At 43.1% G+C, this 13,399-nt stretch overlaps 1 protein-coding gene and 2 pseudogenes across 1 annotated transcript in view; all 3 read right to left on the bottom strand.

Moving 5' to 3' along the window:
* SLC2A3 (solute carrier family 2 member 3) overlaps window positions 1-985 on the bottom strand; it is a 59,535-nt gene extending 58,550 nt beyond the window's left edge. Inside the window, exon 1 of the mRNA XM_031444153.2 lies at window positions 970-985. The gene's annotated coding sequence lies outside the window, so the exon portion shown is untranslated. The remainder of the gene's footprint in view (window positions 1-969) is intronic.
* A 3,566-nt stretch (window positions 986-4,551) lies between these two features.
* Window positions 4,552-5,220, bottom strand: LOC105098239 (large ribosomal subunit protein uL23-like; annotated as a pseudogene).
* A 490-nt stretch (window positions 5,221-5,710) lies between these two features.
* LOC116150313 (acylphosphatase-1-like) lies at window positions 5,711-6,355 on the bottom strand (annotated as a pseudogene).
* Window positions 6,356-13,399: the final 7,044 nt, after the last annotated feature.

Raw genomic sequence — 13,399 nt, 5'->3', positions numbered from 1 at the left:
AAAGTGAGGTGCCACTTGCACTGCATGAATGAATGAGCCATAATTTTCTAAAGAAATACCAATTTTCATCTTGCAAAAACCTACAGAGCTACTCATGTGCATAGCACTGAAATCCTGGGTAGGGATCTTTTTCTGGCCGGCACAGCTCCCTTGGCCTAGGTTGTTTCCCTGGGGCCCCCTCTCACCTTCTTCAGGTCCCTGCTCCAAAGACACTTCCTCAGACCCACTCCTTCTCCTTCCCCCAATTTACTATGCCAGTCCCCTCCTCATTTCTTACTACATGTTTCCTTCGTAAGATTTATCAGTGTCTGGCATGTTACCATACATCCACGCATTTTCATGTCTATAGCTTCCCTAGATTATAAGCTCCAGGAGGGCAGGGCCATTGCCCACCTCGTTCACGGTGGGATCCCCTGCACCTGGAGCGGGGCTCGTACACGGTAGGCGCTCAGGAAACAACAAATATTCTCCCCAGGACTCTGAGACGACTAGCTAGTTTCTCCAGAGCCCCAGGACCCCCTGTCCCTTAGTCCAGCCCAGCTGGGAGTCACCACCCACCTCCAGCAGAGCCCAGCTCGGAGGCTCGTCCTCCCGCCTGCCGGCCACCGGGACGGCACAGCGCTGCGCACCCTCCACCCGGACCGGGCAACTGCGGTTGGGCCCAGCGGCTCCACTCAACCGCCCATCTCCGGGACCCCGACGCCGCTCCGCCGGTCCCAGGCCGCCTTGCCCGGGGGTAACAGTGATGGCGCCCCCGCGCTTCCGCCCGCCCCGCAGCGCGGCCGTTAGGACCCCCGCGCAGCTACGAGACGCCCAGGGTTCTGCTTTGAACGATCCGTTGACGCGGGAGTGCAACGTGACTCGTGGGTCCGGCTCCCTCCGGACGCAGGACGCAGGCGCCCACCCGCGGCGGGAGCTCGGGTCGCGCTCGCGGGTCCCCCCTACCGCGGCCCCAGCCCCGCTTCTCACCTTCGCGCCCAACCGCCCGGCGGGGCCGCCGCCCACCCCGCAGCCCACCCGGCGCCCCCTGCGGCTTCGCCGGGAGCGCGGGGAACCCTTCACGGGGAAACAGCTCTGGGCCCCACCATCCTTAACGCCGCCCTTAAGAGGGTGTTGACGTTTCTGCTTTAAGAGATACCGATCCCCCTCAACGCCTCCTCGGCCCGGAGCCGGTGACCCCAGATATCTCTGCGGGCTGGGCCAGAGTCAGGGCTGAGAAGGCCGAGGCCAGTTTCCAGTAGTTCTTTAGGACCCAGTGGCTCTTTTTTGATGAAAAGCCCCAGCTGCCTTTCCCTCCACCTCTTGGAAAGGACTCTTAAGATTTGGGGTTAGGAATCATAAATGTCGTCCCCCGCTGCCTGATTGGTGCTCTTGGGGGAGTGGGGGAGGGCAAGCGAGGAAACGGTGTTCGGAGAGGTTGCCCGCCTCCCACCCGACCCCAAGCGAACTTGGAATTATTTGGAGACTCATCATGATAGCGTGGGCTTTAGTAAGGGTTGAGTGAATAGTGACAAGGCTTTTTTAAAAAAGGAATACACCACACTTTTCAAAAGAGAATACTCCAGTGACCAATAAAGTCATGAAAAGGTGTGCAACTGAACTGATCATCGGGGAACTCCAAATTAAAACCACACGAGAGTCCACCGCACACCCACCAGGATGGTTAAAATGAAGGAGGAAAAGGAAAGAAAAAGAAAATGCCAAATGTGGGAGGGGAGATAGAGCATCCAGAATTCTCTCTGTTAATGGGGATATAAATTGATAAATTGGTGCACTTTGGAAAACTTTTGCAATGTTTATTATAATGGAACATAAGCCTGCCCTATGACCCCACAATTCCACCCCTAGTTATGTATGCAACAGAAATGCATACACATGTTCATCAAAAAGCAGGTACTAGCATATTCATCTCAGCAGTATTTATAACACTTCCAGGCTGGAAATAATGTGGCTATCCATTAAGAATGGATAATTACGTTGTGGTATGTTCACACATGGGAATATTTCACAGCAATGAGCATGAACGTGCTACAGTGAGGTGCAGTTATGTGGATGACTCTCACAAAGTTGAGTGAAAGAACCAGGTGCAAAAGAGAGCAGACCAAATGATTCCACTTACATAAAAAATTCAAAAACAGGCAAAACTGTTCTATGGTGTCAAAAATCTATAAATTGTGGTTACCATTTTGGGGGTTGTGACTGGGAGGGGACACCAGGATCTCTGGGGTATGTTCTGTAACTTTGTCTGGGTGCTGTTAACTTTGTAGAAACAGTCATCCAACCGAACATTTTTTCATATGCATTTTAAAACATTTTTTTGTACATACATTTTTATCGAAGTATAATCAGTTTACAATGTTGTGTCAATAAAAACTTTTTAATTAAAAAAAGCCTGAACTTTTATTAATTTGTCCAAGTTCTCCTCTATTCAATGCAACATACATTGATTTTATAGTCACTATTTGGCATATTAAGGCACTCGTAGGCACTGCGAAATCCTGGAAAGTTGTCTCTGCCTTCCAGGAGTTGATAACATAGGCGGTGGTACAAATAAAAGTCATTGCTCAGGAGTAGTCTTTGATTCTATGCTAATTGTTAGGCAAGGCCAAAATAATTACTTTGGAAGAAAGTTGGGGGAAAGAATATGCATCTAGGCAGAGTTTGTGAGTCAGGCGGGATCTTAAGAGCCTCGCACTTTCTTGTCGGCAGGGAGCAGGGGGATCAACTGTCTCAGCTTTTCCAGGACTGAGGGGTTTCTCAGGACAAGGTACTTCTAGCGCTAACTCTGAGACAGTCTTGGGCAGCCTGGGCTGGGTGTTCACGCTAGCCAGGGCTGAGCCAGATTCATCTTTGAAGTTTCTCACACAAAGTCTGGCACATAGCAGTTGATTAATAAGCTCAGTGAATATTTGTTGAAATGAAATGGGGGGAAATGGGGAAAATGGTAACAGAAATAAAGGTTCCTGTTTAGGCGATGGCAGTCATTTTGGGGGCAGGAATTGTGGGAAATATGGGTTGGGATCAGGCTGAGGAGGGCCTTGAATGCCAAGCTGAATAGCATGTATTATGTCTTATTGATGACTGGTAGCTATGGATGCTTTTGAACAAACAATGATGTGGAAAAAAGATTATTTATGGAGGTACTGGGGATGAACCCAGGACCTCGTGCATGCTAACATGCGCTCTACCACTGAGCTGTACTCTCCCCAACCCTGAAAAAGAAAATCTGTGTTTTTCCTTATTAAATCTGGGCTGCCAAACAAGACTAATTGATATAGTTAGAGCTGGCATAAGTCTACAAGTTGAAGTGCAGGCAGAAGGTTATTAGGAGTCCAGAAAAAAAATTAAATAACAGACTTTCAGAACCAGAGGGGAACTAGGAGCTAATCTTTCTTATTTTTTTAATTAAGAATTTTTATTATCACAATAGTTTCATCTTATCTATGGGGGATACTTCCCAAGACCAGGGGATGCCTGACACCACAGATTGTACCAGACCTTTCATACACAATGTTTTTTCCTACGCATACTTACCTATGATAGAGTCTAATTTATAATTTCTTCACAGTAAGAGATTAATAACAATAACTAATAATAAAATAGAACTTATAACAATATCCTGTAATAAAAGCTACATGAACGTGATATTGTGACTACATCTGATAACTCTGCCAAGCTGCTGAGTGACTAACAGGCAGGTAGTGAATTCGGGGTGGATATGCTAGAAAACAGGATGATTCATGTCCCAGGCAGGATGGAGCGGGGTGGCTCGAGATTTCATGATGCTGCTTAGAAGGGGGCACAGTTTAAAACTTGTGGATTGTTTATTTCTGGAATTTCCCCTTTAATATATTTGCAGACAGTGGTTGACTGTGGGTAGCTGAAACCTCAGAAATCAAATCTGCTAGAGAGGGACTACTGTATATGTTTCTTTTAGAAACTGTTTCTTCCATACCTTTTCCCCTCCTTTCTTAAATGTTAATATTTACTTGTAATCCTAATTTTAGTTAGCAATAAATGAAAGCCCGGTGGTTAAGGTGACTCCTTCTGTTTATTTGGCAGGTCCTAAGCAGGACTGGGTAAGAAGCTGCCTATTCCTTGCAAGGGGCAGTGAAACCACTACTTCGGTGGTTTCATAGCCCTGCCACACTGGAACAAAGTGTTCACTGAGAAAGGAAAGGACCACATAGTGTTTTCCTTTAAGTTATATTTATCCAGCTCTTCAATTCTGAGAGTATAATCTTCCCACCTTTTTGGTGTAAAAACTGTTACTTCTTTTATGAAATGATGGCTACGGTCGGTGGTAGTTGGTAATGTCTTTCTGTGATGATATAAAAAGTTCTCTATTTCCCCTTCTGCCCCTGTTGGTTTATAAAATGAAAAGATATGAGACAAACTTCTGTCTCATTCTCGTACTGCTTCTGGCTCGGAATCCTTGACATGCAGATACACGTACACTTGTGATGGTTATGGCTGAACCACATTCTACCTCCTTTTTTCTTTTTCTATGGTGAAAATTTTTATATTTAGAATTGGCCAGCTAGACTCAGTTTAGATGATCCTAATTTTGCTGGCAGCATCTAAAGCATCATAGTCAGGAGCCAGTCATATATATGCCTTCTTCTCTCCATCAGGCCTGCTCAGGGTGTTGACCTTAACTACGTCAGTGTCATAGAGCTTCTTCACAGCCTGTTTGATCTGGTGCTTTCTGGCCTTGACATCCACAATGAACACAAGTGTGTTGCTGTCTTCTGTCTTCTTCATGGTTGACTCGGTGCTCAGGGGGAACTTGATGATGGCTAGTGGTCAAGCTGGTTTCTCCTAGGGAAGCTTTTCTGGGGGTTTTTGGGCTGCCTTCTGAGCCGCAGTGTTTTGGGCTGTCAGAAGTTGGGTGACGCCTGGATCTTCTTTTTTTTGTGGCTGTGGTTGCCTTTCAGCACTGCTTTTTTGCCTTCAAAGCCCTTGCTTTGACTTCAGCTTTGGGAGGGGCGGGGACTTCCGTCTTTGCTTTATGTGCAGTCTTAGTGAAAAGTCTACCTCCTTTTTATATGCCTGCAGAAGCTGTAAAACCAAACACTATATATCCCAGATTCTCTTGCAGCTAGGGGTCTAGTTGTAAATTGTGATCTATCAATAATTTGCACATCCAAGAGACTTGAAAAGTAGAAGGGAGGTGGGGGCCTTCTCTGGGCTGCTTTGGCCGTTGCCGCTGGCCAGCATGGTCATGAGATGTTGGGGTTTTTTGCAGCAGTGTTCTAGTATCCACTTTCTAGCTCCTGGTCACTGAAGGCTACTGAGGCTCTGTTAGCAACAGTAGGGCTCTGGTCCCCTCAGGGACAGTTTCTGCTTTGGTGTTACTGGGCACCATCACAGGGAAGTCAGTGCTTTAAGTGTATACATTATTAACCTAAAAATAATACTGTGTGTTTCCACATCATTCATTTAACATTACTAGGAACTAAATGCCCTTTTTGCTCATAAACAATTTTTTTTGAAGATTCCAATGTGTTTTTATTGATTAGAATTGTATATCGTTGTAATCCTTCCATCATACATATAAAATACAGTAATAACCAAATATCTGATACTAAAATAACTTACTGACAAGTTCTACTATTGAACGCAGAATAGTTCTCTCTCTCTTAACAATAAAAAAGAGAAAGAAAGAAAGAACCACTGAGTTTATCTTGGAAAATTTAAATTCTGGCCATTATTTTACAAGTCGGTAATCTGAGTAATTCAGCTTGAAGATGACTTTCTCCTTGTAGACGTCTGCTCGTCCACGTGCGATCTGGGACCTCCTCGGGTCTCAAGCTTTTCCTGCATATGATGGACTTTGGAGATGGGACCTCGCAATTGTCCTCGCCTTGAGCCCCGGTCAAAGTTCCAGATCCAGCCAATCCCAGCTTTTTACCTTCAGCCAGAGTATATTTGCAGAAAAACGCCCCTTGTACCTTACCAAAAACGTCATAATCCACTGATATCAGGGTGTCCCCTTCTGCCTCGCTCATGCTCACACGCTCCTGGTCCTCCTCCCACGCGGCGGGGACTCCCGGGCCACCACCACGCCAACGGTTCCCCCAGCCGCGTAACCGCCGCGCCCGGAAGCTCAGACAAAACAATTCTCGACAACAATTTTAACACCTCCCTCCTCCCTCGCCCCCGCCCACCAACTTTGGCACAAGCAATATACATCTTATTATGCTAGGACTATTACTGCTTAGTCGTAATTTTCCCGTGGTACTTTTATTACTGCAAATACAGCTGCCTCCTGTTCCTCCCCTTCTTTCTCCAAAATGGTCATCATGATACTGAAGCGCCAGCATAATATTGTTCCCTGTAAACTATCTGACCGAGATAAGCCAGAAAAATTACAAGAAGATGGGATAAACAGAAGGTACCTGCTGCTGAATCTTGACCAGTAGGCCTGGCGGGCTCTTGCAGTGGGGATAGTTACACTACCGCCGGGAAGTCCTGGTATTCCTTCAATTTTGAAGCGCAATTTTCAGACAATGTTAGTTTTAAGAAAATGTCGGGTCTAGAAGAAATATGTACACATTTGTCCCGGGAAGCAAGCAACTACGGATTCCATAATTTATACAGTGTAGATGGTATCTCTCAGCACTCTCAAATAGTAAGTTCTTCCTACTCTGGAATCACAGACTGTAGGTTAAAAACACCTTACCCCCCCCCCCCTTTTTTAAATGTATCTTTATTGAAGTAGAGTGCTTTACAATGTTGTGTTAGTTTCAGGTGTACAGCAGAATGATTCAGTTATACACACACACACACACACACACACACACACATATATATATTTTCCAGATTCTTTTCCATTATAGGTTATTACAAGATATTGAATATAGTTTCCTGTGCTCTGGCACCTTACTATTTTTTAATAGTTTTTTAAAATTGAAGTATTGTTGATTTACAATGTTTCAGGTGTACAGCAAAGTGATTCAGTTATGTATGTGTGTATATATACTTTTTCATTATAGGTTACTACAAGATATTGAATATAGTCCCTGTGCGATACAGTAGGTTCTTGTTATTTATTTTATACATAGCAGTGTGTATCTGTTAATCTCAAATTCCTAATTCATGTCCCCTTCTTCCCCTCTGGTAACGATAGATTTGTCTTCTATGTCAGTTAATTCTATTTTTATTTTGTAAATAAGTTCATTTGTATCATTTTCCACATGTAAGTGATGTATTTGTCTTTCTCTGACTTACTTCACTTATGTAGTATGATAATCTCTAGACCCCCCCATATTGCTGCAAACGGCATTATTTCATTCTTTTTAATAGTTGAGTTATATTCCATTGTATACATAACATATCGTTCTTCTTTTAAATTTTTTGGGAATGAGGCAATTAGGTTTATTTATTTATTTATTGAAAATGTTTTATTTTTATTTTTTCATTTTTAGTTTTATTAGGTAGAATTTACAATTTGACTGCACATATATAATATATTGCATATAAATACATATATACAATATATTGCACATTTAAAACATTTACATATATGTACTTTTCATTGTTTCTAAGAACAGTTTAGAGCTTCAGCTTTTTAAACTTAACATAGTTATCAAAGGAATAAAGCCAACCACAAAATAGCTATTTATTTTTTTATTTTTTAATGGAGGTACTGGGGATTGGACCAGGACCTTGTGCATGCTAAGCACACACTCCACCACTGAGCCATACTCTCTCCCCATATATACCACATCTTCTTTATCCATTCATCTGTTGATGGACATCTAGGTTGTTTCCATGTCTTGGCTATTGTAAATCGTGCTGCTATGAACATTGGGGTGCATGTATCTTTTTGAATTAGAGTTTTCATTTTTTTTCCAGATATGTGCTCAGGAGTGGGATTGCTGGATCAGTTTTTAAAGGACCCTCCATACTTACACACCTTATTTTTCATTCACTGGATGTAGAGGACATCTATTCACTAATTGCATCTATCTTTTCAACTTTTCTAGGAAGGTAGATTGAAGGAAAATTTTACTTTCAAATGTTAAATGCCTCAGGGTATTAAGGAGAAAGTGGTAGCATTTTCACAGACAGGTAGTTTCCCTGGTAGGTCTGGAGAGCAGATTTATGTTTCACCTTATGGCTGGAAAAACCCAGGTGGTGAGTGTGAAACATTTTCCCAGGATCATAACATTGGCATAGATACCTTTAAAAACATTCCAAAGATCTGGTATATTTAGAATTTGTCCAGCATACGTCATTGACTTCTTCTCATTCTGGTTTGGTTCAAAACCAGCTATGTATCAGACACTGCCAGGCACTGGCTACGCAGGGATGAATAAAATACAGTCTATATCCAAGCAGGTTTCTGTAATGTGATTAATGCCCTTCGTTCAGAAAAATCTTTGAGTTTCCTTCACCTCCACCGCATTCACAATTACTTTGTGAATGGTTTCTTTAGGAACCCACTGCTTGGCTGCTGTGATCCCGGGTCAGTCCTTAGCTTTCTGTATGAGAGCTTCGGTTTCCCTATCTTTCCCTAAAGGCAAGGTTAAACCCCATCCTTTTAGGCAGTGTAAGTAAATGGGAAGTCTGGGACGCAAGGTTCAGAAGAATTTAATTATCACGTATATTGCAGGAAGCCACGGCACACGCTGGCTCGGTTGAGTAAACAGGAAACTATCGACCCCACGCAGGAAATGACCTTGTCCCAGGGGAGCGAAGGTGCCGCGGATTTCCCTTTTTCCTTCAGTTCCCGTCTAAACGCATTTCCGGGTTTCGATCAATTTGGTCCTTCAGTGCCAGAGCCGACTCCTTTCGGCTCTTCCCTGTCCCACCCTAGACGGCATCCCTGAGCGAATGGCCAATAGGCCCTTTCCTTTAGTGGACATTTTTAGGCCTCGCTTTACATCACAGCAAATCTCAACCAATCAGTAGTTGGGGTAGGAGGTACCCAAATAATCTTCACTTCCTTCCCAAACAGCTGCCCCTCGCTCGCGTCATCCTGATAGATTACTTAGGTAGCCAATCAACAAGCAATTTTGGGCCCGGCCTACCTTAAAACCAATCAATTAAAATGAAGACGGGGAATTGGGCGGAGAATGAAAAACTTGCCCCCTCTTTTGGAAATGGTTTGGAGAGGTGCGTTCGGACCTCGTGAACTTACAATTTTACGCCAGCGATCACCGCATACTGCGTATCTCAAACGCTCCAGTTCTGCGCCCCTTGGACCTCACCCCAATCTGAGCCCCACCCTTCACAGGCCTCCCCCATCACCCATTTCAGTAGAACACATCCCTCTCCTGAATCCTCCGGAAAAGAACTAAACCCCAGAGGCCCGTGCTTTACACGCTCCTCCCCGCGCCGCAGAGCAGGGGGAAGGAGAGACCCTGCAGCCTCTGGCGCCAATCTTTCCATTCAGTGCGTCTCTCCTCCCTTCCCCACGTTCCCGGGTCGGAGCTGACACGGGAGTGGGAGGAGCCGAGGGGGGGCGGCCCGCTCCGCTGAGGGAGAGGCTACAGCTTCTTAAGGTGGCACCAAGCTGTTGGGTGGCTGGGCCTCTGAACCACTGGGATGGGATGTCCTCCTGCCTCCCAACGTCGCTTCCCACGCCGTGTCTCATCTCTGGTCTCCTAACCGTAGTCCTAGTCTTATTTTTAGAAACAATACACAGGTTAGGTAGAGGATATAAAGTTAAGCTAATAAAATAATGAAGCTATGCAAAGAAAATACAAACCGTGAAGAGAACTTTTCCTTTACGATTTAATCACTTGTGCTGTGTTCTCTTCTTTTTCTCCAGAGATTACCTTTTAAAGCAGCGGCTAGAATTTTTCTGACGTGCAAATATGAGCTCAGATTTTGTCTGATCAATATTTCTAAGTGAATGGCTTGTATGATTGTTTATTATCTCCCCGCCCAGATCTGACGAAGCCTCTGGAGGAGGCAAGAACCCGTAGTGCCTAGTGGCTGCTCCTCCTTTTACCGAGGGTCCCTTGAAGCTGGAAGAGGGGAGGTGGTATTTTGGGGCCGCCTTGCAGCCTCCCCTATGGTTAAGTCTTCTCATTTGTAAGATGGGGATAATAATACCTACCTTCCAGGTTTAGTGTGACTACTAAAAGACTTCGTGAAATGAAAACACGTTGTAATCTGAAAGGTGTGAAAAAACATTAGACGATGTTATAAATGTAAGGCATATAATCATAGTAAACATTTACATGGTTCTTACTATGTTCCAGCACTTTTTACACAGATTTTTAAAAACTGTTTTGTAAAATTTCAAAGACATATATAAGTAGAGAGAATAACATTAAACACAAACAAGTCCATGTTTGTAATAAGCAACACACTTGCCTAATCTTTTATTATCTATGCATCTCTCCTCCATCACTGATTTTGAAGCAAATTTCAGGCATTTCACAATACTTCAGTATGCATCTTTAAAAGATAAAGGTCTCTTAAAAATAATAACACTATTCTGTTAACACAACTAAAATATAATAATTCTTTGATATCACCAAAGCCAGGATTGAAATTTCACCAATTGCTTTTTAATATTTTTTCCAGTTGCTTTCCCAAATGTCTACATTTTATATTTGATGGATAGGTCTCTTGATCCATATACACTGCATTTCATTGATGTGTCTTTTAAGACTCTTTCAATGTCTAGGTTCCCCTTCCTTCATGCACTTATCTAAGTGCATTCTATGCATGAAACCCCAGCACTCTGAAATAGGTAATATTATTACCTCCATTTTACTGATGAGAAAACTAACAGAGCAGTTTAAATGACTTAAGTACTCAGTTACTGCATATCAAAGCTGGGATTTGAATACATGAATTTTATCCACTATACCATGTTTCATAAAATACCCAAGTCTTACATAAATGCTTCCAAAATGTGTATTGAGGCATATTGATCATCAATATTGCGAAGAAGTGTTTTGCTCAAAGTAGACTAGCACTCAAGAAGAATTATATAATATGTTCTAGAGAAGTGTGGATCCTTGCATTTTGATTCCTTGCATGTTTCAGTGGCTATATGTTTATTCTGCTCCATATCACCCTCCTTAATAGAAAGTAAGGGGAGAATTAATGCAAATGCTTCTCCCTGTCATAGGGTAAAAACAAAACTAGTTTATCAATTTCTTTTTTTAATTAAAAAAATTACATAAGGAAAGACCATAAAAACATTAATACATAGTGTTTGATATGGATGTAGAAAATGAGGTAAATTATAATAATCTTTGGTATATATCCATCTATGTGTATATATATATATACACACACACACACAAATATATGCACACACATAGCTATATATTTTAAAAAGCAACTATCTAAACATATTATACAAACTATTTTTTAACACTATTTTCTCACTGGAATATATTTAGGTATATGAAAAAATGGATTCTTTAAAATAATACCTGTCTGTTGCAAAATATCTAAATAGTAAAGGAGACATAGAAAGAAAAATAACTCCTCCCTCACTAATTCTACTTCTCAGAGTTAAATAGTATTCTATTACACAGCTGTACCATCGTGTATTTAACTTTATTATGGATATTTAAGTTGTTTCCAATTTTCTACAGTTATAAGTAATGCTGCAGCAAATATCGTGTATATGTCAAATAATTTCTTGAACTTTTGATTTTTATCAGTTTCTAGGAAAAGAGAATCTAATCCTTCCCTAATTTTCCTATTTTTAGTTTTTTAATTTTTTTTTTTAGTTTTTAACTTTCCCAGCTCCTTAAATTCCATATATATAAAAAATGTCAAAAAAAAAAAAAAAGGTTGAAAAAAGAAACATAACAAAACACCTAACACATAGCAAGAAACATGTGATGCTAAACTATGTGTGGGAGAATGAATTAATACTTCAAAGAGGAGGAGAAAGTAACAGCTTTAATCCTGGATATTGGAAGGGTGGTAAGAAAGAAAAGACTCAATTGGAATTCATTTCCTTTAATTACAATTAGAGGAATGACTTTGAATTCTGACAGCTCAGGAAAACGGAATAGAAGTTGAGTCATTTGGATTTTGGACTTGTTAGTTTAAGTCCTGACTTTGCTACTTACTAATCATTTGAACTCAGACATAGTCAATAACTCTGAGTCAGTTTTCTCATCTGTAAAATAGGTATAATAATAATGCCTTATGGGATTGCTAGAAGAATTAAATGTGATAACGCATGCATAGCTCAACGTGTGGCACATTGTAAATATAATGTAATTATTTATTTAAATAAAATACAGTGTTTTATATTTAGTCAGAAGGCAAAAAAAGACTTTATTATCTAAATGTGAAATACAGTGAACAAGCTGTAATCTTGAATATGCAGGGTTTTTTTTTTAGTAATTAAAATATTTCATGGTTAATATTTTCTCTTTCTTATTATTTTATGTGACAGTAAATAGGGTAGTTTGAGAAACGTCTAATAGGCCAGAGGAGGAAATATATAAGAATTTGCAGAGAAGTAACATGATTCCAGGAGGAGAAGTGGACATGGTCTGCCTCGGGGCGTCTTCTGTCTCTGGGTGGGGATTATTCTGTACAGGGCAGAGGATGAGAGCAGGTCATTCTGTGACCAGGATGAGAGATGCTATAGGATTGTCAGGGGAACTGATGCCAAACCGTGCAGTTTAAAGAGCATTTTCACGTAAAGGCGCTCATTTGACTCTTGCAGCAGCCTTATTGGGTAGGCAGGGCGAGTATTAGGATCCGCTCTTCGCCGACCAAGAGTCCATAGAACAAGGGCCTTGCACAACTTTATAAAGCAAGATTTTCTGATGTTCAGTGCAGAGTTTTCTCCGTTGCACGTTCATTTCTCGCTTTATACATTCAACAAGCATTTACTGAACTCCAGGATGGTATCGGGGTAACATGTTAACTTCGCCCCAACCCCATAACCCTTCAGAAGTTATCTCAGGGGAAAGAGAAGCCCAGCACATTCTTGAGAAAACCGGAGACGATCATCTGTATATAGAAGACAATGAAAAAAAGGTCGGTGTGGCAGACTGAGAGTGTTGAATTGCAATTGACAGTTCGCGTGGCGCGAACGACGGAATCTCCCGATGGACAGCAGGGGGTTGTCATCTTGGGTGGATGCCGAGCGGCACGGAGCCGCGCGGCAGGGTGGCGGCCGGAGGGGAGCGAGGGCGGCGCGCCGGCGTGTCCCCCGGGAGCGCGGGAGCGGCGGTGCGGCTCCCCGGGCGGAGCTCGGCTCCCGGGGCGGAGCGCACCCCCGGCGGCGCGGCCCGCGGCTCGGCGCCGCCCGCTCCTCCTTAACCCGCGCGGGGAGGCGGCGGCGGCGGCGGCCCGGCGGGCGGGGGCGGGGGAGGGGCGCCGAGCGCGGCGCGGAGGCCGGGGAGGAGCCGGGGCCTGCAGCGGAGCCGAGCCGAGCCCGAGCCCCAGCCGA

Source organism: Camelus dromedarius, chromosome 25, assembly GCF_036321535.1.
Source record: "Camelus dromedarius isolate mCamDro1 chromosome 25, mCamDro1.pat, whole genome shotgun sequence".
NCBI lineage: Eukaryota > Metazoa > Chordata > Mammalia > Artiodactyla > Camelidae > Camelus > Camelus dromedarius.
The sequence above is the reverse complement of the archived record's forward strand: the minus strand, read 5'-3'. Positions and strand labels throughout refer to the sequence as shown.